This window comes from Eurosta solidaginis, chromosome 4 (assembly GCF_040869045.1).
Source record: "Eurosta solidaginis isolate ZX-2024a chromosome 4, ASM4086904v1, whole genome shotgun sequence".
NCBI classification, from domain to species: Eukaryota; Metazoa; Arthropoda; class Insecta; order Diptera; family Tephritidae; genus Eurosta; species Eurosta solidaginis.
In genome coordinates this window covers 97,823,393-97,848,582 of record NC_090322.1, presented here as the reverse complement: position 1 = coordinate 97,848,582, position 25,190 = coordinate 97,823,393, and the positions used below count along the sequence as shown (strand labels likewise).

At 34.1% G+C, this 25,190-nt stretch overlaps 1 protein-coding gene across 10 annotated transcripts in view; it reads left to right on the top strand.

The window, feature by feature from the left end:
- Nucleotides 1–25,190, top strand: part of PGAP1 (GPI inositol-deacylase) — a 1,928,961-nt gene that overhangs the window by 1,530,488 nt on the left and 373,283 nt on the right. The window lies entirely within an intron of this gene.

The following is a 25,190-nucleotide window of genomic DNA, read 5'->3' as shown; positions in this document are numbered from 1 at the left end:
TGAACTTTGCATCCTCACACAGATTACCTACCTATTTTTAAACCTTTCATGAAAATGAAATGGTATATTAATTTCGTCACGAAACCGAAAATTGTAAGTCCTTAAAGGAAAATAGATAGACCCACCATTAAGTATACCGAAATAATCAGGTTGAAGAGCTGAGTTGATTTAGCCATGTCCGTCTGTCCGTCTGTCTGTTTGTATGCAAACTAGTCCCGCATATATCCTCCATACAACCGATTTTTCAGAAAAAGAGGATTTTTGTAATATCTTACCCAATTTATCAGATTGAAGCTTCAAACTTCACCATATACTTTCGTATATTGCACATATTGTTGCCTGAAAAAATGTATGAGATCGGTCGTATATATAGTATATATCCCCCACAACCGATTGTTCAGATAAGGAACTTTTCGTAATTACTGCCCTATTTTAAGAGCTAGAGGCTTCAAATTTCAACGAATGCTTACGTATATAGCATATATTGTTGTCTGAAAAAATCATAAAGATCGGTGGTATATATAGTATATATATGGTGGTATATATAGTATATATATATAGTATATATATATATATTTCCGCAAATTTTAGCCCCATTTTAACAGCTATAAGCTTCAAATTTCACCGAATATTTACGTATATAGCATATATTGTTGTCTGAAAAAATCATAGAGATCGGTTGTATATATAGTATATATCACATACAACCGATTGTTCAGATAAGAAACTTTTCGCAATTTCTACCCCATTTTAACAGTTATAAGCTTCAAATTTCACCAATTGCTTACGTATATAGCATATATTGTTGTCTGAAAAAATCATAGAGATCGGTTGTATATATAGTATATATCTCATACAACCGATTGTTCAGATAAGAAACTTTTCGCAATTTCTACCCCATTTTAACAACTATAAGCTTCAAATTTCACTGATTGCTTACGTATATAGCATATATTGTTGTCTGAAAAAATCATAGAGATCGGTTGTATATATAGTATATATCTCATACAACCGATAGTTCAGATAAGAAACTTTTCGCAATTTCTACCCCATTTTAACAGTTATAAGCTTCAAATTTCACCGATTGCTTACGTATATAGTATTTATTGTTGTGTCAAAAAATCATAGAGATCGGTGATATATATAATATATATATGATGGTATATATAGTATATATATAGTATATATATTTTTTTTTTTACGATTTCGGCCCCATTTGAACAGCTAGAAGCTTCAAATTTCACAAAATGCTTACGTATATAGCATATATTGTTGTCTGAAAAAATCATAGAGATCGGTGGTATATATATTATATACTTCATACAAACTGTCATTTTTGCCCCTTTTTTACGGATAGAAGCTTCAAAATTCATCAAGTTTCATCAAATAGCTACGTTTACGTCATATATTTTTGAAATACGTGATTCGTAGTCACAGTTTTTACATGCAGACCACAAAAAACGTGAAGCTTTGCATCCTCACACAGATTACCTACCTATTTTTAAACCTTTCATGAAAATGAAATGGTATATTAATTTCGTCACGAAACCAAAAATTGTAAGTCCTTAAAGGAAAATAGATAGACCCACCATTAAGTATACCGAAATAATCAGGTTGAAGAGCTGAGTTGATTTAGCCATGTCCGTCTGTCCGTCTGTCTGTTTGTATGCAAACTAGTCCCTCAATTTTTGAGATATCTTGATAAAATTTGGTGAGCGGGTGTATTTGGGTGTCCGATTAGACATTTGTCGGAACCGACCGGATCGGACCACTATAGCATATATCCTCCATACAACCGATTTTTCAGAAAAAGAGGATTTTTGTAATATCTTACCCAATTTAACAGATTGAAGCTTCAAACTTCACCATATACTTTCGTATATTGCACATATTGTTGCCTGAAAAAATTTATGAGAGCGGTCGTATATATAGTATATATCCCCCACAACCGATTGTTCAGATAAGGAACTTTTCGTAATTACTGCCCTATTTTAAGAGCTAGAGGCTTCAAATTTCAACGAATGCTTACGTATATAGCATATATTGTTGTCTGATAAATCATAAAGATCGGTAGTATATATAGTATATATATGGTGGTATATATAGTATATATATATAGTATATATATATATATTTTCGCCAATTTTAGCCCCATTTTAACAGCTAGAAGCTTCAAATTTCACCGAATATTTACGTATATAGCATATATTGTTGTCTGAAAAAATCATAGAGATCGGTTGTATATATAGTATATATCTCATACAACCGATTGTTCAGATAAGAAACTTTTCGCAATTTCTACCCCATTTTAACAGCTATAAGCTTCAAGTTTCACCGATTGCTTACGCATATAGCATATATTGTTGTCTGAAAAAATCATAGAGATCGGTTGTATATATAGTATATATCTCATACAACCGATTGTTCAGATAAGAAACTTTTCGCAATTTCTACCCCATTTTAACAGCTATAAGCTTCAAATTTCACTGATTGCTTACGTATATAGCATATATTGTTGTCTGAAAAAATCATAGAGATCGGTTGTATATATAGTATATATCTCATACAACCGATTGTTCAGATAAGAAACTTTTCGCAATTTCTACCCCATTTTAACAGTTATAAGCTTCAAATTTCACCTATTGCTTACGTATATAGTATGTATTGTTGTGTCAAAAAATCATAGAGATCGGTGATATATATAATATATATATGATGGTATATAGTATATATATATAGTATATATACATTTTTTTTACGATTTCGGCCCCATTTTAACAGCTAGAAGCTTCAAATTTCACCAAATGCTTACGTGTATAGCATATATTGATGTCTGAAAAAATCATTGAGATCGGTGGTATACATAGTATATATCTCAGACAACCGATTGTTCAGATAAGAAACTTTGCGCAATTTCTGGCCCGTTTTAACAGCTAGAAGCTTCAAATTTCACAAAATGCTTACGTATATAGCATATATTGTTGTCTGAAAAAATCATAGAGATCGGTGGTATATATATTATATACTTCATATAAACTGTCATTTTGACCCCTTTTTTACGGCTAGAAGCTTCAAAATTCATCAAATTTCATCAAATAGTTACGTTTACGTCATATATTTTTGAAATACGTGATTCGTAGTCATAGTTTTTACATGCAGACCACAAAAAACGTGAAGCCTTGCATCCTCACACAGATTACCTACCTATTTTTATACCTTTCATGCAAATGAAATGGTATATTAATTTCGTCACGAAACCGAAAATTGTAAGTCCTTAAAGGAAAATAGATAGACCCACCATTAAGTATACCGAAATAATCAGGTTGAAGAGCTGAGTTGATTTAGCCATGTCCGTCTGTCCGTCTGTCTGTTTGTATGCAAACTAGTCCCTCAATTTTTGAGATATCTTGATAAAATTTGGCGAGCGGGTGTATTTGGGTGTCCGATTAGACATTTGTCGGAACCGACCGGATCGGACCACTATAGCATATATCCTCCATACAACCGATTTTTCAGAAAAAGAGGATTTTTGTAATATCTTACCCAATTTATCAGATTGAAGCTTCAAACTTCACCATATACTTTCGTATATTGCACATATTGTTGCCTGAAAAAATTTATGAGATCGGTCGTATATATAGTATATATCCCCCACAACCGATTGTTCAGATAAGGAACTTTTCGTAATTACTGCCCTATTTTAAGAGCTAGAGGCTTCAAATTTAAACGAATGCTTACGTATATAGCATATATTGTTGTCTGAAAAAATCATAAAGATCGGTGGTATATATAGTATATATATGGTGGTATATATAGTATATATATATAGTATATATATATATATATTTCCGCAAATTTTAGCCCCATTTTAACAGCTAGAAGCTTCAAATTTCACCGAATATTTACGTATATAGCATATATTTTTGTCTGAAAAAATCATAGAGATCGGTTGTATATATAGTATATATCACATACAACCGATTGTTCAGATAAGAAACTTTTCGCAATTTCTACCCCATTTTAACAGTTATAAGCTGATTGCTTACGTATATAGCATATATTGTTGTCTGAAAAAATCATACAGATCGGTTGTATATATAGTATATATCTCATACAACCGATTGTTCAGATAAGAAACTTTTCGCAATTTTTGCCCCGTTTTAACAGCTAGAAGCTTCAAATTTCACAAAATGCTTACGTATATAGCATACATTGTTGTCTGAAAAAATCATAGAGATCGGTGGTATATATATTATATACTTCATACAAACTGTCATTTTTGCCCCTTTTTTACGGATAGAAGCTTCAAAATTCATCAAGTTTCATCAAATAGCTACGTTTACGTCATATATTTTTGAAATACGTGATTCGTAGTCATTGTTTTTACATGCAGACCACAAAAAACGTGAACTTTGCATCCTCACACAGATTACCTACCTATTTTTAAACCTTTCATGAAAATGAAATGGTATATTAATTTCGTCACGAAACCGAAAATTGTAAGTCCTTAAAGGAAAATAGATAGACCCACCATTAAGTATACCGAAATAATCAGGTTGAAGAGCTGAGTTGATTTAGCCATGTCCGTCTGTCCGTCTGTCTGTTTGTATGCAAACTAGTCCCGCATATATCCTCCATACAACCGATTTTTCAGAAAAAGAGGATTTTTGTAATATCTTACCCAATTTATCAGATTGAAGCTTCAAACTTCACCATATACTTTCGTATATTGCACATATTGTTGCCTGAAAAAATTTATGAGATCGGTCGTATATATAGTATATATCCCCAACAACCGATTGTTCAGATAAGGAACTTTTCGTAATTACTGCCCTATTTTAAGAGCTAGAGGCTTCAAATTTCAACGAATGCTTACGTATATAGCATATATTGTTGTCTGAAAAAATCATAAAGATCGGTGGTATATATAGTATATATATGGTGGTATATATAGTATATATATATAGTATATATATATAGTATATACATATATATTTCCGCAAATTTTAGCCCCATTTTAACAGCTAGAAGCTTCAAATTTCACCGAATATTTACGTATATAGCATATATTGTTGTCTGAAAAAATCATAGAGATCGGTTGTATATATAGTATATATCACATACAACCGATTGTTCAGATAAGAAACTTTTCGCAATTTCTACCCCATTTTAACAGTTATAAGCTGATTGCTTACGTATATAGCATATATTGTTGTCTGAAAAAATCATACAGATCGGTTGTATATATAGTATATATCTCATACAACTGATTGTTCAGATAAGAAACTTTTCGCAATTTTTGTCCCGTTTTAACAGCTAGAAGCTTCAAATTTCACAAAATGCTTACGTATATAGCATACATTGTTGTCTGAAAAAATCATAGAGATCGGTGGTATATATATTATATACTTCATACAAACTGTCATTTTTGCCCCTTTTTTACGGATAGAAGCTTCAAAATTCATCAAGTTTCATCAAATAGCTACGTTTACGTCATATATTTTTGAAATACGTGATTCGTAGTCATAGTTTTTACATGCAGACCACAAAAAACGTGAACTTTGCATCCTCACACAGATTACCTACCTATTTTTAAACCTTTCATGAAAATGAAATGGTATATTAATTTCGTCACGAAACCGAAAATTGTAAGTCCTTAAAGGAAAATAGATAGACCCACCATTAAGTATACCGAAATAATCAGGTTGAAGAGCTGAGTTGATTTAGCCATGTCCGTCTGTCCGTCTGTCTGTTTGTATGCAAACTAGTCCCGCATATATCCTCCATACAACCGATTTTTCAGAAAAAGAGGATTTTTGTAATATCTTACCCAATTTATCAGATTGAAGCTTCAAACTTCACCATATACTTTCGTATATTGCACATATTGTTGCCTGAAAAAATGTATGAGATCGGTCGTATATATAGTATATATCCCCCACAACCGATTGTTCAGATAAGGAACTTTTCGTAATTACTGCCCTATTTTAAGAGCTAGAGGCTTCAAATTTCAACGAATGCTTACGTATATAGCATATATTGTTGTCTGAAAAAATCATAAAGATCGGTGGTATATATAGTATATATATGGTGGTATATATAGTATATATATATAGTATATATATATATATTTCCGCAAATTTTAGCCCCATTTTAACAGCTATAAGCTTCAAATTTCACCGAATATTTACGTATATAGCATATATTGTTGTCTGAAAAAATCATAGAGATCGGTTGTATATATAGTATATATCACATACAACCGATTGTTCAGATAAGAAACTTTTCGCAATTTCTACCCCATTTTAACAGTTATAAGCTTCAAATTTCACCAATTGCTTACGTATATAGCATATATTGTTGTCTGAAAAAATCATAGAGATCGGTTGTATATATAGTATATATCTCATACAACCGATTGTTCAGATAAGAAACTTTTCGCAATTTCTACCCCATTTTAACAACTATAAGCTTCAAATTTCACTGATTGCTTACGTATATAGCATATATTGTTGTCTGAAAAAATCATAGAGATCGGTTGTATATATAGTATATATCTCATACAACCGATAGTTCAGATAAGAAACTTTTCGCAATTTCTACCCCATTTTAACAGTTATAAGCTTCAAATTTCACCGATTGCTTACGTATATAGTATTTATTGTTGTGTCAAAAAATCATAGAGATCGGTGATATATATAATATATATATGATGGTATATATAGTATATATATAGTATATATATTTTTTTTTTTACGATTTCGGCCCCATTTGAACAGCTAGAAGCTTCAAATTTCACCAAATGCTTACGTTATAGCATATATTGATGTCTGAAAAAATCGTTGATATCGGTGGTATACATAGTATATATCTCATACAACCGATTGTTCACATAAGAAACTTTGCGCAATTTCTGCCCCGTTTTAACAGCTAGAAGCTTCATATTTCACAAAATGCTTACGTATATAGCATATATTGTTGTCTGAAAAAATCATAGAGATCGGTGGTATATATATTATATGCTTCATATAAACTGTCATTTTGACCCCTTTTTTTACGGCTAGAAGCTTCAAAATTCATCAAATTTCATCAAATAGTTACGTTTACGTCATATATTTTTGAAATACGTGATTCGTAGTCATAGTTTTTACATGCAGACCACAAAAAACGTCAAGCTTTGCATCCTCACACAGATTACCTACCTATTTTTTAAATTATATTTATCTTAAAAATCGTTTAGATATGTTCAAATTTCACCAAATGCTTACGTGTATAGCATATATTGTTGTCTGAGAAAATCATAGATACCGGTGGTATATATAGTATATATCCCATACAACCGATTGTTCAGATAAGAAACTTTGCGCAATTTCTTCCCATTTTAACAGCTAGAAGCTTCAAATTTCACCAAATGCTTACGTGTATAGCATATATTGTTGTCTGAAAAAATCATTGAGATCGGTGGTATATATAGTATATATCTCATACAACCGATTGTTCAGTTAAGAAACTTTGCGCAATCTCTGCCCCTTTTTAACAGCTAGACGCTTCAAATTTCACTATATGCTTACATATATAGCATATATTGTTGTCTGAAAAAATCATAGAGATCGGTGGTATATATATTATATACCCCATATAAACTCTAATTTTTGCCCCCTTTTTACGGCTAGAAGCTTCAAAATTCATCAAATTTCATCAAATGGTTACGTTTACGTCATATATTGTTAAAATACGTGATGCGTAGTCATAGTTTTTACACGCAGACCACAAAAAACCTGAAACTTTGCATCCTCACACAAAGTGCCTACCTGTTTTTTGTTTTATATTTATCTTAAAAATCGTTAAGGTATGTAGATCTGTTCACTATATATTTTTTATCTTATACATCTGATTATTCGGAGATTACGAACGGGATAAGATTATTGGTCAGCTCCATTCATGAAAGGTATGAAGTCTTCGGCACAGCCGAAGACAGTCCCGTTCTTACTAGTTTATTTTATATTTATCTTAAAAATCGTTTAGATATGTTCAAATTTCACCAAATGCTTACGTGTATAGCATATATTGTTGTCTGAGAAAATCATAGATACCGGTGGTATATATAGTATATATCCCATACAACCGATTTTTCAGATAAGAAACTTTGCGCAATTTCTTCCCATTTTAACAGCTAGAAGCTTCAAATTTCACCAAATGCTTACGTGTATAGCATATATTGTTGTCTGAAAAAATCATTGAGATCGGTGGTATATATAGTATATATCTCATACAACCGATTGTTCAGTTAAGAAACTTTGCGCAATTTCTGCCCCTTTTTAACAGCTAGACGCTTCAAATTTCACTATATGCTTACGTATATAGCATATATTGTTGTCTGAAAAAATCATAGAGATCGGTGGTATATATATTATATACCCCATATAAACTCTAATTTTTGCCCCCTTTTTACGGCTATAAGCTTCAAAATTCATCAAATTTCATCAAATAGTTACGTTTACGTCATATGTTGTTGAAATACGTGATTCGTAGTCATAGTTTTTACACGCAGACCACAAAAAACCTGAAACTTTGCATCCTCACAAAAAGTACCTACCTGTTTTTTGTTTTATATTTATCTTAAAAATCGTTAAGGTATGTAGATCTGTTCACTATATATTTTTTATCTTATACATCCGATTATTCGGAGATTACGAACGGGATAAGATTATTGTTCAGCTCCATTCATGAAAGGTATGAAGTCTTCGGCACAGCCGAAGACAGTCCCGTTCTTACTTGCTTTTATTTTATATTTGTCTTAAAAATCGTTTAGATATGTTCAAATTTCACCAAATGTTTACGTGTATAGCATATATTGTTGTCTGAAAAAATCATAGAGACCGGTGGTATATATAATCTCATACAACCGATTGTTCAGATAAGAAACTTTGTGCAATTTCTTTCCCATTTTAACAGCTAGAAGCTTCACATTTCACCAAATGCTTACGTGTATAGTATATATTGTTGTCTGAAAAAATCATTGAGATCGGTGTAATATCTCATACAACCATTTTAACAGCTAGAAGCTTCAAATTTCACCAAATGCTTACGTGTATAGTATATATTTTTGTCTGGAAAAATCATTGAGTTCGGTGGTATATATAGTATATATCTCATACAACCGATTGTTCAGATAAGAAACTTTTCGCAATCTCTGCCCGTTTTAACAGCTAAAAGCTTCAAATTTCACCAAATGCTTACGTATATAGCATATATTGTTGTCTGACAAAATCATAGAGATCGGTGGTAAATATATTATATACCCCATATAAACTGTATTTTTTGCCCCTTTTTTACGGCTAGAAGCTTCAAAATCAAAACATTTCATCAAATAGTTACGTTTACGTCATATATTGTTGAAATACGTGATTCGTAGGCATAGTTTTTACACGCAGACCACAAAAAACCTGAAACTTTGCATCCTCACACAAAGTACCTACCTATTTTTTATTTTATATTTATCTTAAAAATCGTTTAGGTATGTAGATCTGTTCACTAGATATTTCTTATCTTATACATCCGATCATTCGGAGATTACGAACGGGATAAGATTATTGTTCAGCCCCATTCATGAAAGGTATGAAGTCTTCGGCATAGCCGAAGACAGTCCCGTCCTTACTTGTTAATTTTTAAATACGTCATTCGAATGATTTTATTCACTTAATCGACTTAGAATATACAATTAGAAAGCTACTAAACACCTCGTAGTCCATTTTTTACGAACGCCTTATTGTATTTGACTATTTTCCCAATGTAGACAACCGGGCACACAAAGGTTAAGCATTGAACTGTCATATAATTTTATTTTGTTTTGAAATAACGTTTGATATATAAAAAGTGAGTCTTAATTTAGTTCTGAAGAAGTAGTATGTTGAATTAAAACGCAGTACAATTCTTTGAATGAAAGTTATAGCAAAAAAAAAACGTCGGATGGTCCGATGAATGGATTTTTTTTTGTTGACTTAAATCGGATATCAGAAAAAATCGCCACACGCTACCACTGATCAAGTTGATAGAGGCTACCTAAAAAGTTGGAATCAAATGCTTCAAGTGCGGAAAACCAGGTCACATTCCACGTTATTGCACTACAAACCATAATAATTCCAACAATGTGGATGGTCCTAAACGAATTGTTATAATTATACTTCATTGTATTTTACTCGTTCATACGTATTCGGGAGGGCCTCGGAGCGCGCGTGCATGCTTGCTCTATGCAGGCTTAGTCACTCGGATTGTCGGGGTTCTAGCTCCTTACGCCCTACCATAATACTTATATATAACAACATTATTTCATGCACTTAGTTGGACGAAACCAAAGGTGGAACTACACCCACAGCAAAAAAGAAGCAAAATAAATAACTATCGCACTAAGCCTTTTTCATATATCTACGGACGGACAGACTTATGTTGCATAAAACTAAAATTAAACGGACCGACTAATGAATTATAATAATTACGATATTGTTGAATATCATCAATACCAAAATGGTACAAGATCTATGCAAAGGGAATACAAATGCATATACAAACAAAAAAAAACAATATTTTCTCGAATGGTGTCCTTGTTATATATCCTTCCCTTCCCTAACATTGCACTGAGAGTTAGATATGCTCTCCCGTACCCAACCGAAAAAATAATCCAACAACTACATTTGACTCACAAGACTTACATTGATCTCTTGAATTTCAATTATAATATTTTCTAAGAGAAACTGAAAAGAAAGAAACATTTACTGGCATATTGCGATGGAACCATTTCGAAAACCGCCAACGTAATCATCATCAGGCAATTTTGTAATGTTATCAAAGGTTTCACCGGGATTCGAACCGTGAATCACATGGTGAAACTGCAGTAGCCTTTAGCCACTAGGCCATCCTGCTGGTATTTGTTTTCATGCTTAATTCAGTTTTTCTCATTTCTACACTAACAACACAATACATTTTGTCTCTATATGAATTTGTGTGCTATGTAGATTTGTTTTTGTAAAGTTCTTATTCGTTGCGAATGAGAAGCTTTTGTAAACTCGGGCTCAGTTGTACATATTTATGTATGTTTGTTTAATGGTGTGTTCAGTTTATACTTATATTTAAGAATTCATGAGCTTAACACCGGCTTATAATAATTGAATTTCAATTATAATGTTTTTTAAGAGAAACTGAAAAGAATGAAACATTTACTGGCATATTGCGATGGACCCATTTCGAAAACCGCCAACGTAATCATCATCAGCCAATTTTGTAATGTTATCAAATGTTTCACCGGGATTCGAACCGTGAATCACATGGTGAAACTGCAATAGCCTTTACCCACTAGGCCATCCTGCTGGTATTTGTTTTCATGCTTAATTCAGTTTTTCTCATTTCTACACTAACAACACAATTGAGACATTTTGTCTCTATTTTAATTTGTGTGCCATGTAGATTTGTTTTTGTAAAGTTCTTCTTCGTTGCGAATGAGAAGCTTTTGTAAACTCGGACTCAGTTGTACATATTTATGTATGTTTGTTTTTTGTTTTTGAGTCTAGGTTGATGTATATGATTACTTAAATAAATAACTATTGATTAAGAACTTGAACTTGCTTTTTGAAGAGCTCCTCCATCGATGTTTGCGCAGACAGCAACCAAGTATAGCTTTTACATGTTTTTATACTCAGCTGAGTAGAGCTCACAGAGTATATTTATTTTGTTAGCATAACGGTACCCTGTAACGGCATAAACTAATCGAGATAGATATAGACTTCTATATATCAAAATGATTTGGGCGAAAAAAGAAATTCATTTAGCCATGCCCGTCCGTCCGTAAACACGATAACTTGAGTAAATTTTGAGGCATCTTGATGAAATATGGTACGTGCGTTTCTGGGCACTCGTCTCAGATCGCTGTTTAAAATGAACGAAGTCGGACTATAACCACGCTTAATTTTTCGATATCTAAAATTTCGAAAAACCATTATTACCAATTACGGATAAAGCGATGAAACTTGGTAGGTGACTTTATGACGCAGAATAGAAAATTAGTAAAATCTTTTGCAACGGGCGTGGCACCGCCCACTTTCAAAAGAAGGTAATTTAAAAGTTTTGCAAGCTGTAATTTGGAAGTCGTTGAAGATATCATGATGAAATTTGGCAGCAACGTTACGCCTATTACTAATTGTGTGCTAAAAAAATTAGCAAAATCGGATAACGAGCACGCCCACTTAACAAAAAAAATAATTTTAAGTTATTTTTTAACAAAAAATTTAATATCTTACCAGTATATAAGTAAATTATGTCAACATTCAACCCCAGTAATGAAATGGTGCAACAAAAGACAAAAATTAAAGAAAATTTCAAAATGGGCGTGGCTCCGCCCTTTTTTCATTTAATTTGTCTAGAATACTTTTAATGCCATAAGTCGAACAAAAATTTACCAATCCTTGTGAAACTTGGTAAGAGCATAGCTTCTATGACGAAACTGTTTTCTGTGAATGGGCGAAATCGGTTGAAGCAACGCCCATTTTTTATACACAGTCGACCGTCTGTCCTTCCGCTCGGCCGTTAACACAATAACTTGACCAAAAATCGATATATCTTTACTAAATTAGTTCACGTACTTATCTGAACTCACTTTATCTTGGTATTAAAAATGTGCGACATTCGACTATGACCACGCCCACTTTTTCAATATCGAAAATTTCGAAAAATTAAAAAAATTCCACAATTACATACCAAATACGAAAAAAGGGATGAAAAATGGTGATTGGATTGGTTTTTTGACGCAAAATATAACTTCAGAAAAAACTGTAAAATGGGTGTGACATCTACCATATTAAGTAGAAGAAAATGAAAAAGTTCTGCAGGGCGTAATCCAAAGACCTTGTAATCATGACAGGAATACTGTTCGTGGTACCCGACAGATCATGTTTTGGGTCACCCTAGTCCACATTATGGTCGATATCTCCAAAACGCCTTCACATATATAACTAATGGCCACTCCCTTTTAAAAACCTCATTAATATCTTTAATTTGATACCCATACATTCTAGAGTCACCGCTGGTCCACCTTTATGGCGATTTCTCGAAAAGGCGTCCACCTGTAGAGCTATGGTCCACTCCCTTTTAAAATACTCTTTATTACCTTCCATTTGATACCAATGTCATACAAACACATTCCTACATGGTGAGTTTCTCTAATTTTGTCTCCAAAGCTCTAAGCTGAGTATGTAATGTTCGGTTACACATGAACTTAGCCTACCTTACTTGTTTTTTATACTCAGCTGAGCAGAGATCACAGAGTATATTAACTTTGTTCGCATAACGGTAGTCCGAAACGGCATAAACTGGGCGAAAAAAGAAATTTATTTAGCCTTGTCCGTCTGTCCGTCCGTCCGTAAACACGATAACTTGAGTAAATTTTGAGTTATCTTGATGAAATTTGGTATATAGGTTCATGGGCGCTCATCGCTATTTTAAATGAGCGAAATAGGACTATAACCACGCCCACTTTTTCGATATCAAAAATTTCGAAAAACACAAAAAGTGCGATAATTCATTACCAAAGACGGATAAGGCGATGAAACTTGGTAGGTGGGTTGACCTTGTGACGTAGAATTGAAAATTAGTAAACTTTTGGACAACGGGCGTGGCACCGCCCACTTTTGATAGAATGTAATTTGAAAGTTTTGCAAGCCTTAATTTGGCAGTCGCTGAAGATATAATTATGAAATTTGGCATGAGAGTTACTCCTATTCCTATATATGTATTTGCTAAATAAAAATTGGCAAGATCGGATGACGTACACGCCCACTTGTAAAAAAAATTTGTTTAAGTCAAATTATAACAAAAAATTGAATATCTTTACAGTATATAAGTAACTTATGTCAACATTCAACTCCAGTTATGATATGGTGCAACAAAATGCAAAAATAAAAGAAAATTTCAAAATGGGCGTGGCTCCGCCCTTTTTCATTTAATTTGTCTAGAATACTTTTAATGCCATAAGTCGATCAAAAATTAACAAATCCTTGTGAAATTTGGTAGGGGAATAGATTCTATGACAATAACTGTTTTCTGTAAAAATGGGCGAAATCGGTTGAAGCCACGTCCAGTTTTTATATACAATCGACCGTCTGTCCTTCCGGTCGGCCCCTAACGCGAAAACTTGAGCAAACATCGATATATCTTTACTAAACTTAGTTCACTTACTTATCTGAACTCACTTTATCTTGGTGTAAAAAATGGCCGAAATCCGAGTATGACCACCCCCACTTTTTCAATATCGAAAATTCCGAAAAATGAAAAAAAATGCCATCATTCCATACCAAATATGAAAAAAGGGATGAAGCATTGTAATTGGATTGGTTTATTGACGCAAAATATAACTTTAGAGAAAACTTTGTAAAATGGGTGTGACACCTTCCATATTAAGTAGAATAAAATGAAAAAGTTCTGCAGGGCGAAATCAAAAGCCCTTGGAATCTTGGCAGGAACACTGTTCGTTGCATTACATATATAAATAAATTAGCGGTAACCGACAGATTATGTTATTGGTCACCCTGGTCCACATTTTGGTCGATATCTCGAAAACACCTTCACATATACAACTAAGGACCACTCCCTTTTAAAACCCTCGTTAATACCTTTAATTTGATACCCATATCTTACAAACACATTCTAGAGTCACCCCTGGTCCACCTTTATGACGATATCTCGAAAAGACGTCCACCTGTAGGACTAAGGCCCACTCCCTTTTAAAGTACTCATTAACACCTTACATTTGATATCTATATCGTACAAACACATTCCAGAGTCACCTCTGGCCCACATTTATGGCGATATATCGAAAAGGCGTACACCCATAGAACTAAGGCCCACTCCCTTTTAAAATACTCATTAGCATCTTTCGTTTGATACACATATCGTACAAATAAATTCTGGAGTCACCCCTGGTCCACCTTTATGGCGATATCTCGAAAAGGCGTCCACCGATAGAACCAAGGCCCACTCCCTTTTAAAATACTCATTAAAACCATTAATTTGATTCCCATATCGCACAAGCACATTCTAGAGTCACCCCTGGTCCACCTTTATGGCGATATCTCGAAAAGGTGTCGACCTATAGAACTAAGGCCCACTACCTTTCAAAATACACATTAACGCCTTTCATTTGATTCCCATATCGTACAAGCACATGCTCGAGTCACCCCTGGTCCACCTTTATGGCGATATTCCGAAATGGTGTGCACTTATGCAACTATGGCCCACTCCCTTTTAAAATACTATTTAATACTTTCCATTTGATACCCATGTCATACAAACACATTCCAGGGTTACCCTAGTTTCATTTTCCTACATGGTGATTTTCCCTTATTTGGTCTTCAAAGCTCTCAGCTGAGTATGTATTGTATTATGCTCAAATTATTGGTGCTATATAACTTTATTTTTATGTTTTTTCCTCCTATTTTCTCTTTCTTTCAATAAAATTCATTTATGATTTAAAACTAAAAGGAATTATCGCTGTAAACGATATTTAATAGAATATTAAAGAAATTCTAAAGTAACTTTTGAACATTTACATATTGTAACGAATTTGCTGCAAATCCTCATATTTGCAATCCTCTGCTAAGTTCGAATCACTAAACTGTTGAATAAATAACTCCAATTTGTAATAATGCAAAATGACCTTTATTAAAGTACTTCACAATAACACTCAAACTGTGCAACGAATAGCTTGCTTAATAACCACACTGATTGATAGCTCAATGAAACTCTACTATTCAAAATAATACTGCTATTGCTAGATATCGTCTCAATCGCAACTGCTTGACAATTCAAATCAAACTGAATTACTTCTTGCTCGCTTGCCCCGCTTTTATAGTTTACGCTGCATACTTCTAGGCTCTTCGATTTCCAGAAGTTACTAGTTAGTTTCGGCTACAAAATCGCCAGCCACAACTACGTGCACAAATTATTGCTCTCTCTTGTGACAACTCAGATAAGATATATGCATGTGTTTGTGCATTGCCGTTCCGCTGCTCGTATACGTACATATGTGTAGACGCAATTATTTATTCGTTTATGTAGATACATAATGATTGAATTATTGATGTGAATGTTTGTAGTTTACAGTCTCTCGCGCATACATAGGCGTATAAGTAAATGCATCTGTGTGTGACATCTTTCGGCTGCCTTATATATGTGTATACATGATTTGATTATTGACGTAAATACTGCTTATCGTGGCCTTGGCATCGCCTTAGTGATGGTATAACTTAGTGATGTTAATATCCGTGACAATATTTAAAGTTGGAACATTCCACATGAAAAAATTTAGAGTATCTCGAACATGTTGAAACCAAGTTTTAATAGTAACACTCTCTTAGTAACAAATTTACTACTGTATAGTGTTTATATTTTTATTCATATTATATTATATATTGTTTATTTCTTTCCTTATTGAAACCTTAGCTTGGCAGTTCATAGGAGCATAGAGCATGTGGGTTTCTTCGCGCATGAATTGAAACCGTTTGTTTTAACAGTTTGACAGAAATTTCTACTTCTGCTACGAGAATTTTTCGTAGCTTCAGAATTTTCTTGGGATCACACATTTTGTCCAATCTCTTAATGCAGATACTGCCCGCAATAGGTGAAGCCTCTTCCCTGATGGAGTATCAAATGCTCGACACACGTGTCCAGCCTTAGGGTCCTCAGTCACGATTTTACCACAACCACAACCGTAATTAGTTTCAGGCTTTATGAACAAGGGGAAATAAAAGTATTTCCCATCACAATCTCCAAGTCAACTCAGTCGTTAAATTAAAGAAGTCAGCCGCAAGGGGCGACAGCTGGCTGTCGCCATTGAATGCTCCATAATATATCGCAATTGGAAGAAGACGAAAATGAACGCTTACTGACTCTTTATTGCACACGGCCACTGGCGAGGACACCCATGTTCTGTGAGAAGTAACATGCGAAGTCGCAATTGGTAATGGCACGGTACTAAACAATTTTAAATCATTATAGGAATAGACTTATTAACCGATCAAGGTATCCAGATCGACTTGATAAACCTGGTCATGCGTTATACGAACATGGATGTGTCACTAAATCTCGGCTACAAGAAAGGCTACAGCAGTAAACGAATGCCGGTGGCAGAGTCAGCAAATACCACCAAAATCGGAGGCAGTAATCTGGGCAAAGGTTGAAGGAGATTATGGGACAAACAAATTATGGGCTGCCGAGGCAGCAAACAAATCAACATCGAATATACTTGTAGGAAAAACCGGTGTATTCACGAAATTTTAAAGCGAATAGCTTGATGGTTGGACGACGAATAACTCCATGATATGTTTTTGTACAGATAAGGCCTCTAACGGGAGTCCAACGAAACTAGCAGTTTCATCAGGGGTGGGCCGAAGGGAAGCTGGTGTTAGAGGCGTAGGTTCCACATTGCAATTAAAAAGATGGTTGATGTCATATGCGGACATATGGTATGCAAAACACACATTATGCATATCGAGCTCTATTCTGGACAAGTAGGATGTTAACATGTTATAGGACGTTGTACTTTCTTCTTCTGCAATAGCAGGATAGTGAATATTTTGTACCGGGATTTACCGGCCGCATCCTGGCAAAGGCGTTTACCGAATCTGTGTGGATTTTGCCTAGGTTCTCCTTATGCTTGGCTGGATCAAACGGTCGGTTCGCCGGATCTCATCATAGTACTTATGGAGATGTTCCCTTAACCCTCTTGGAGACGGGGCTAGATCAAGCCGTTGTTTGCTAGGGTGTCCAGGTTTGTGACAACTAAGCAAAACTGTCTGTTCAGAATTTCGTTATGCTTTATTATATTGAGCCCTTTGTTTTGTAGGTGATTTCCGGGGTCATAAGGAGACATCCCGTGGCAGTTCTGCAGCTTTTTCCAGTGTGTTTTTAAGACCAGGCGACAAAACTGGTTACGCCTATCAGCCGCCTTTGTTAACTGGTTCCCGAGCCCTTAGTAGTGAAATTGTCCTTGCCATTTTCCATTGTTCGGGTATGGCAAAGTACTTCAACGAAAGCTTGGAAACGTGCGTTAGGTAGTTTATTCCCTCAGCGTCGAGGTTTTTTTTGCATTGACATGGCTTTTCCATCTGGGCCTATTGATTTAGGGCACTTGAATTTTCTAATGGCTTCTTAAACCTCTGTGGGGTCGATGTCAATAGCTAACATTTCGTGTTTGTGTACATGTGTCCGTCTGTCTGCACCACGTATGACAGAAGGATGCTCTACAAATTTTCGCAAAAATCGCTTGCGCATTACTTTGAACCTACAACGTTTTATTGCCAAACAAAGTTTTATTGATAGTTGACCACAGTTTACCTACACCCGTAGAAGAGTTGCAATTCTTTTAATGCTCCTCCCATTTTGCACGTTTGTGTTCATTTACCAACCGCATAATATCCAAGTTGAAATTCCTAATATGAGGGTCTTTAGGCTAAAGTTGTCTCGCTAGGTCAAGTTTTCTTGCTAAGTTGACAGCTTCAGGCGGGAAATGGGAAATGAATTCAGGCATTCTATCGGCCGGGATAAGGAATAACGAAGCTGAAGCAATGCCTTGGAGGAACGCACGCTCGCCTTGCCGGACATTAGTTGAAATGGTGAGTGCAGCAAGAGATTTATTTGTCAAGGTTAAATAGTCTTCCTAGTTAGCTTTTTTGAAACCAATAAAAGTCCACTTTCCAGAGGTCATAAAATTAGCTGTTGCTGTGTTGAAACTGGTATAATTAATTAAATTTAGTTTGTCGCATTAGGCGAACCGATAACGGTAACGGTTCTTAGTTTGTAAAACAATAACTTTGCCAGTTATGTACTAAGCATACATATACATATATTCTCATATGCGAAAGGTATGAACTTGAATTCTGAAAGTTAAAAATAAAGTTATCAGTCTACTTTAGCACATCATAATTGTCGCATCGTTTTTATTTCGCATCAGCTGACAAAAAACCTTGTCAGCTCGTTACACCCATATCGTACAAAGAAATTCTAGAGTCGCCCCTGGTCCACCTTTATGGCGGTATCCCTAAATGGCGTCCACCTATAGAACTATGGCCCACTCCCTCTTAAAATACTCTTCAATACCTTCCATTTGATACACATGTCATAAGCGCATTCCAGGGTTACCCCAGGTTCATTTTCCTACATGGTGATTTTCCCTTATTTGGTCTCCATAGCTCTCAGCTTATTATGTAATGTTCGGTTACAACCGAACTTAGTCTTCCTTACTTGTTTTGAACTGTTCTGCTCGTATTTTTCCCTTGAATTATGTATATATGTTTTATTTATAATATAGTTTTGTACTTCAAGACCGACTGCTTCCACCACAGATATAATTAAATACACGGCGATCACTAACCTTGCAAACATCTAAAGCGGCTGCAAGTTTTGGAGTCATTATATTTTTAAATCCTCTCATTTTTTTGGCTGGTGTTGGCATTACAGCTTCTGCTCCCAAGACCTGCCAAAAAGGAATTAAGTGTTCTGGTTACAGTTTTGTTACGTAACCCTGTGTGTTTCAATTATTTCTCAGGTTTTATATAGTTCCATTCTCATGTTTTATAACCTTGAACTTACCTCAAAGCTAGCAGCGATTTCGCTGATATCGCTCTCCGATCTGCAGGAAGAAAGTTCAACTGTTTCATCTCAATGAAGACAGTAAAAATAAATATATGTTATACTATATTAAAAATAATATACAATTTCTTCTTAATAGAAGCAGCTAATGCACGATTATTCTATTCTTTCCGTTTTAAATGATTTTGTTGACGTTCTTCCATTCTTTTTTCACTTACTGCTGTTTTGTAATCGATGCCATACATAAACCCCGGTCTACCTTCCTTTCTTTGATTCTCCAAAAATAATTTGATTTTCCAAAAATAATTTATAGTCGTCGTTAAGTAACAACAAAAATAACATTCTGCTCTCGTACTCAATAAGAACTAACGGTAAACTGTTGCAAATAATTATATGAAAATATGTTCGTATCCAAAGAATGCGAAGATATGTGAAAATTTCGCTGTTATTTTTTAATTTGGTTTTTTCTGGATTAAATATTAATGTTAAAGAGAACTAATACAGATCAACATTTTTCATCAGATATGTCCCTAGAATATTTGTGAATAAAGTTAAGAATAATTAAAGCGGGCCATAGTGAGAAAAATATCATTTTTAGCAAACTTGTTGGGCTCAAGGCACGCCCAATAATTATGCAAACGATTTAAAATTTTTATATATAATTTTTTTCTAATTTGGAATAAATCTAAGGGGTTTGCCGAGTGAAAATACGAAAAAAATAACGGTCACACTAATCTATACTCTATACCAATTATATAAAAATGCTTATATGGGAGGTGTTTGGAACGGCTAATCTCAAGAAGTACCAAACCGATTTTTATGCAATTTTTTTTAAAAGAAAGTATTGGTTAGTATTACTGTAAGTATGTAATATGCATTATAGATATCATACCGGAATGTTTTGTATTTTGAAAATCCTTGTGCGAAAGGTATGCTCATTTTAATAGTAATGGTATTCAAAGCTGCCGTGGTGTGCCGCCTACAACACCGTATGCCCTGGGTTCATACCCCAGGCAAAGCAACGTCAAAATTTTAGAAATAAGGTTTATCAATTAGAAGAAAATTTTTCTAAGCGGGGTCGCCCCTCGGCAGTGTTTGGCAAGCGCTGCGAGTGTATTTCTGCCATGAAAAGCTCTCAGTGAAAACTCATCTGCCTTGCAGATGCCGTTTGAAGTCGGCATAAAACATGCAGGTCCCGTCCGGCCAATTTGTAGGGAACATCAAGAGGAGCACGATGCAAATTGGAAGAGAAGCTCGGCCTTAGATCTCTTTGGAGGTTATCGCGACTTTAATAATGTAATATTTATTTTATATAAAAACTTTATTCACAAATACATATATTTGGTGAACAATGTTGTTCTGTATTAGTTTTCTTTAACATTAATATTTAATCCAGAAAAAAAAAAACAAATTAAAAAATAACAATGAAATTTTAACATATCTTCGCATTCTTTGCCTGATGAGTATTTATTTTATTAAATGGTGTAATTATAAAAAGTTTTGTAATAAAATCTCCTTCGTGATCATAGGAAATTTTTTTTAATAGTTTTTGACTACTTGCAATATATATTGTTTTTGTTCCTCGTCTTTTGTGAGCATTGGGTTGTAGTCTTGCATCAATTTCACCGTTCGTTCAGCTGTATCATTTACCACGTGAATGTCATTAACAATTTGAAGAGCAGTTCTAAAATTAATATCCGCAGGCCATAATTTTTCAAAAATGCTGTATTGATTTTAAAACGAAGAAAAAATTGTTTGTCTCAGAAGAAATGAACTGACCCATCGGCGTGCATAATATTTAAATTTTGAATTGAGGTGCGTTTTACATCTTCATCTAAAGTCTCACGGCTCAATGCCTTCACCATCTCTTTTTTTGACTCAACAGAAACACTGTTATCAAAAAATGCTAAAGCTGAACTGAAGTACCATAAGTGGTTTTTAAATTCGTGTAATGCAACTTGAGATATATCAGCAACAATTTTTTCAAAAGAATCCAGTTTCTTCATAAGCTGGAAATCTTTGTATGGTGTTTGTGCAGCAGAAGGTACCGAGAACCACATCTCAACATATATCGAAACAATAAAAATACATATATTACGTAAAGCTTTGCTATCTCTTACTGCCAAATCAAATTCACGTCGAAATAAAAATATTTTTAAGCGGTATATAGCTTTTGCCATCCATCTCGCGTGGTGGACAGCCCCAGGGGCGCGAAGAGCTGCAGCGCGAATAGGTGGAGTCTCGCCAAGAAATATTAGTGTTAGCTCAAGAAACTCCCTGTAATCATCTCTTGGCGTTTTGATCGCATCGTTCGCAAATTCAATTATTTCATCTTTATCTACTGTCAAATATTTGTTGACATCCTTATCTTCCATTGCATACTGATAAATATTTTGGTTAATATTTGCCCATGTATTTTTAAATTGCTCAAATATTTTTACGTTTGGGCTTTCGGTTTTGCTCATCTTAACTTCAAAGGCACTTTTTAGTACGACTTCCAAAATGTGGTGACGGCAAGGTAGCCAAAGAAGCTGCTTTTGAAGACTGTGTTCAATAGTCGTACAGGTTCCATTAAAACGGCCTGTATTTATGGCAGTACTGTCGAACACCGCCGCTAGGTGGCGCAAGTATCGAGATATTCAAAATAATCGTATTTGTGGTCCGATTTGGCTCATATTTAGAACACATAATACAAGAATAGAAAGCGACCTATGATGTCCGATTTGGCTCATATTTGGAACAAATATTACATAAACTCCGGTAGAAGTGACATCAAAATATTTTGGAGTTGGAGAAGGGACAAACAAACGCGGCGCAGGGTGGAGTAAAATCTTTGGAAGGATTATGTATTGAAGACTTATATTGTAACAAATTGTCAGGAAAGAGTCTTTGTAATAATGAGCCACTAAATGAACTAAATAGAATAAGAAATAATAGGCAATTAAATAAAAACGAAAAACTTGAAAATAAAATAATAAAAAAAAAAAAAAATTTTAATAATTTGGGAAAAATTTAAACAACGTGACATCAGGACGGACCAGGCGACAGCTGTTTCGATTATACCTTGTAAATCTCTTCAAAGCCTTTTCTCCCGGTAGTGGGAGTCGAACCCGCACTCCTACGATAGTTGAAATGGTTACAAACGCATTCAGCTACGTCATGCCTTAGTTGTTGTAAACTTTTTCCTAATTGCCTTCTTTTTGCATATTTTAATCTTTTACACATTGCATACTTCGTATGCAATTATGTGTTAAAGATATGCTTGGTACGGCGGTTTTCAAAGAAACTTTGGTATTTTTACTGTTTTTTGTTCTATTTATAGGACTACAACGAATTAACCAATTTTGTCTGTTTGTATGATTTAATCGGGGATTGCCCGTATTGCTTTTTTAATTGTATGAAAACATTTATTTGAAGCAATTTTTTAATTTTATAATTTATTTAATAATTTAGGAAAAATTTAAACAACGTGACATCAGGACGGACAAGGCGACAGCTGTTTCGATTATACCTTGTAAATCTCTTCAAAGCCTTTTCTCCCGGTAGTGGGAGTCGAACCCGCACTCCTACGATAGTTGAAATGGTTACAAACGCATTCAGCTACGTCATGCCTTAGTTGTTGTAAAGTTTTTCCCAATTGCCTTCTTTTTGCATATTTTAATCTTTTACACATTGAATACTTCGTATGCAATTATGTGTTAAAGCTATGCATGGTACGGCAGTTTTCAAAGACACTTTGGTATTGTTGCTGTTTTTTGTTCTATTTATAGAACTACAACGAATTAACCAATTTTGTCTGTTTGTATGATTTAATCGGGGATTGCCCGTATTGCTTTTTTAATTGTATGAAAACATTTATTTGAAGCAATTTTTTAATTTTATAATTTATTTAATAATTTGGGAAACATTTAAACAGAGTGACATCAGGACGGACAAGGCGACAGCTGTTTCGATTATACCTTGTAAATCTCTTCAAAGCCTTTTCTCCCGGGAGTGGTTATACATTATTACAATTTCAAATCATGAATGTTTATTTTTTTATTATAAAATTTAATATTGTGAACTTAGGCGTTTATGACTTTTGCCCACATATATATGTGTACATTAGACTGGGTTAAAAAAAAAGTAGGAAAAATCCGCCTCTAAATTTGAAATTTTGCCAAGAGGTCTCGAAAAAATTTTACTCAGTTTTACCATATCTACATATTTATGTTTTTTCTCACACAAACACAAATTTGAATATTTAACTTTCCACTCAGCATTACGGTGATCAAAATTAGAATCTCCCTACATTTCAATACAATTTGATTACTTTTTTTGACTAAATAATAAGTTATGATACAATTGAACAAAATAAATAATCAAATATGAATACTTTTGATAATAAAAACTTAATCAATCACATTTTCGAATCATATTTGAATCAAATGTATTTTGTTAAAAATTTTTTTATCACTTTTCATTCAGCTTTCTGAATATATAGCTCACTTTCACGTGCTTTCTTCCCCTGATGAAATAAGGTTATTATGTAGTATCTTATTTTGAATGAGATATGAGGAATAAATGCATCATAATCGTATTCAAAAATTATTCAAAAATTTTAGCCAAAACTATTGAAATATGATCAGAAAATGTTTTATTTATGTATATTCAAGAAAGATTATCTTGTGATAAAAAAGGAAAAAGTAATAAGGGCGGTAAAATGGCGTTTAACAAATTAAGCATTGAAAGTTTGTATTTAAATGGTAAAAGTGAGCTAATGTGAGTTGACTTCAATGTTTCCATAAAAGAGGGTAAAATAACCAGCAATCAACGTATGTATATTGAGGAGGAGGGAAAAGTTCTTGATGCCAGCGACGCGAATGTGAAGGCTGATCCAGCAAGAGTAAAAGAATTTCGTGAAAGTTTATCAACAATTTATCATTAAATTAGAAATCAATAGAATTTTATAGACAATTTATCATTAAATTAGAAATCAATAGAATTTTATATGCTACTTTAACACCACCCAAAATAGCTACAAATGGCTTAGGTGGGTTATCTGTTGCTTCAGCGAAATATTTTAATTCTTTGCTTAGCCGGCAGCAGATTTTTCAAATCCTTCACCCATCATTAATCTACGCGCGCGATGTGCTGTACCAAAAACATCATTAACCACTTTACTGAATTTACACAATCTAAAGTATCACAAATTTACACAATCTAAAGTATCACATAAAAATTCGAAAATAAAACAAATTAATACTTACCTAAGTTGGCAGTAGGAACTGCATTCTCCTTCAACCTTTTGTTTGACCATACGGCTTCAGGCCTGAAGTGAAGGGAACATAGAAAGTTCTCCTTCTTCTTCAGGCTTGAAATTTTTAAATTATCCATCCATTTTCTTAATAGGTTGGGATCGGCCGGACGCGAAAAGAAAGTTAATCCTGGATCTGCCCTTGCAATTCTGCAGCGCCCAGGAGCGGAGCACTTTCTTAATGAAGGCATTGTTCAATGTTGTTAAAATTTATTTATTAATTTTTTTTTGATTTTCACAATTTTTTCACAGTTCAACTTTT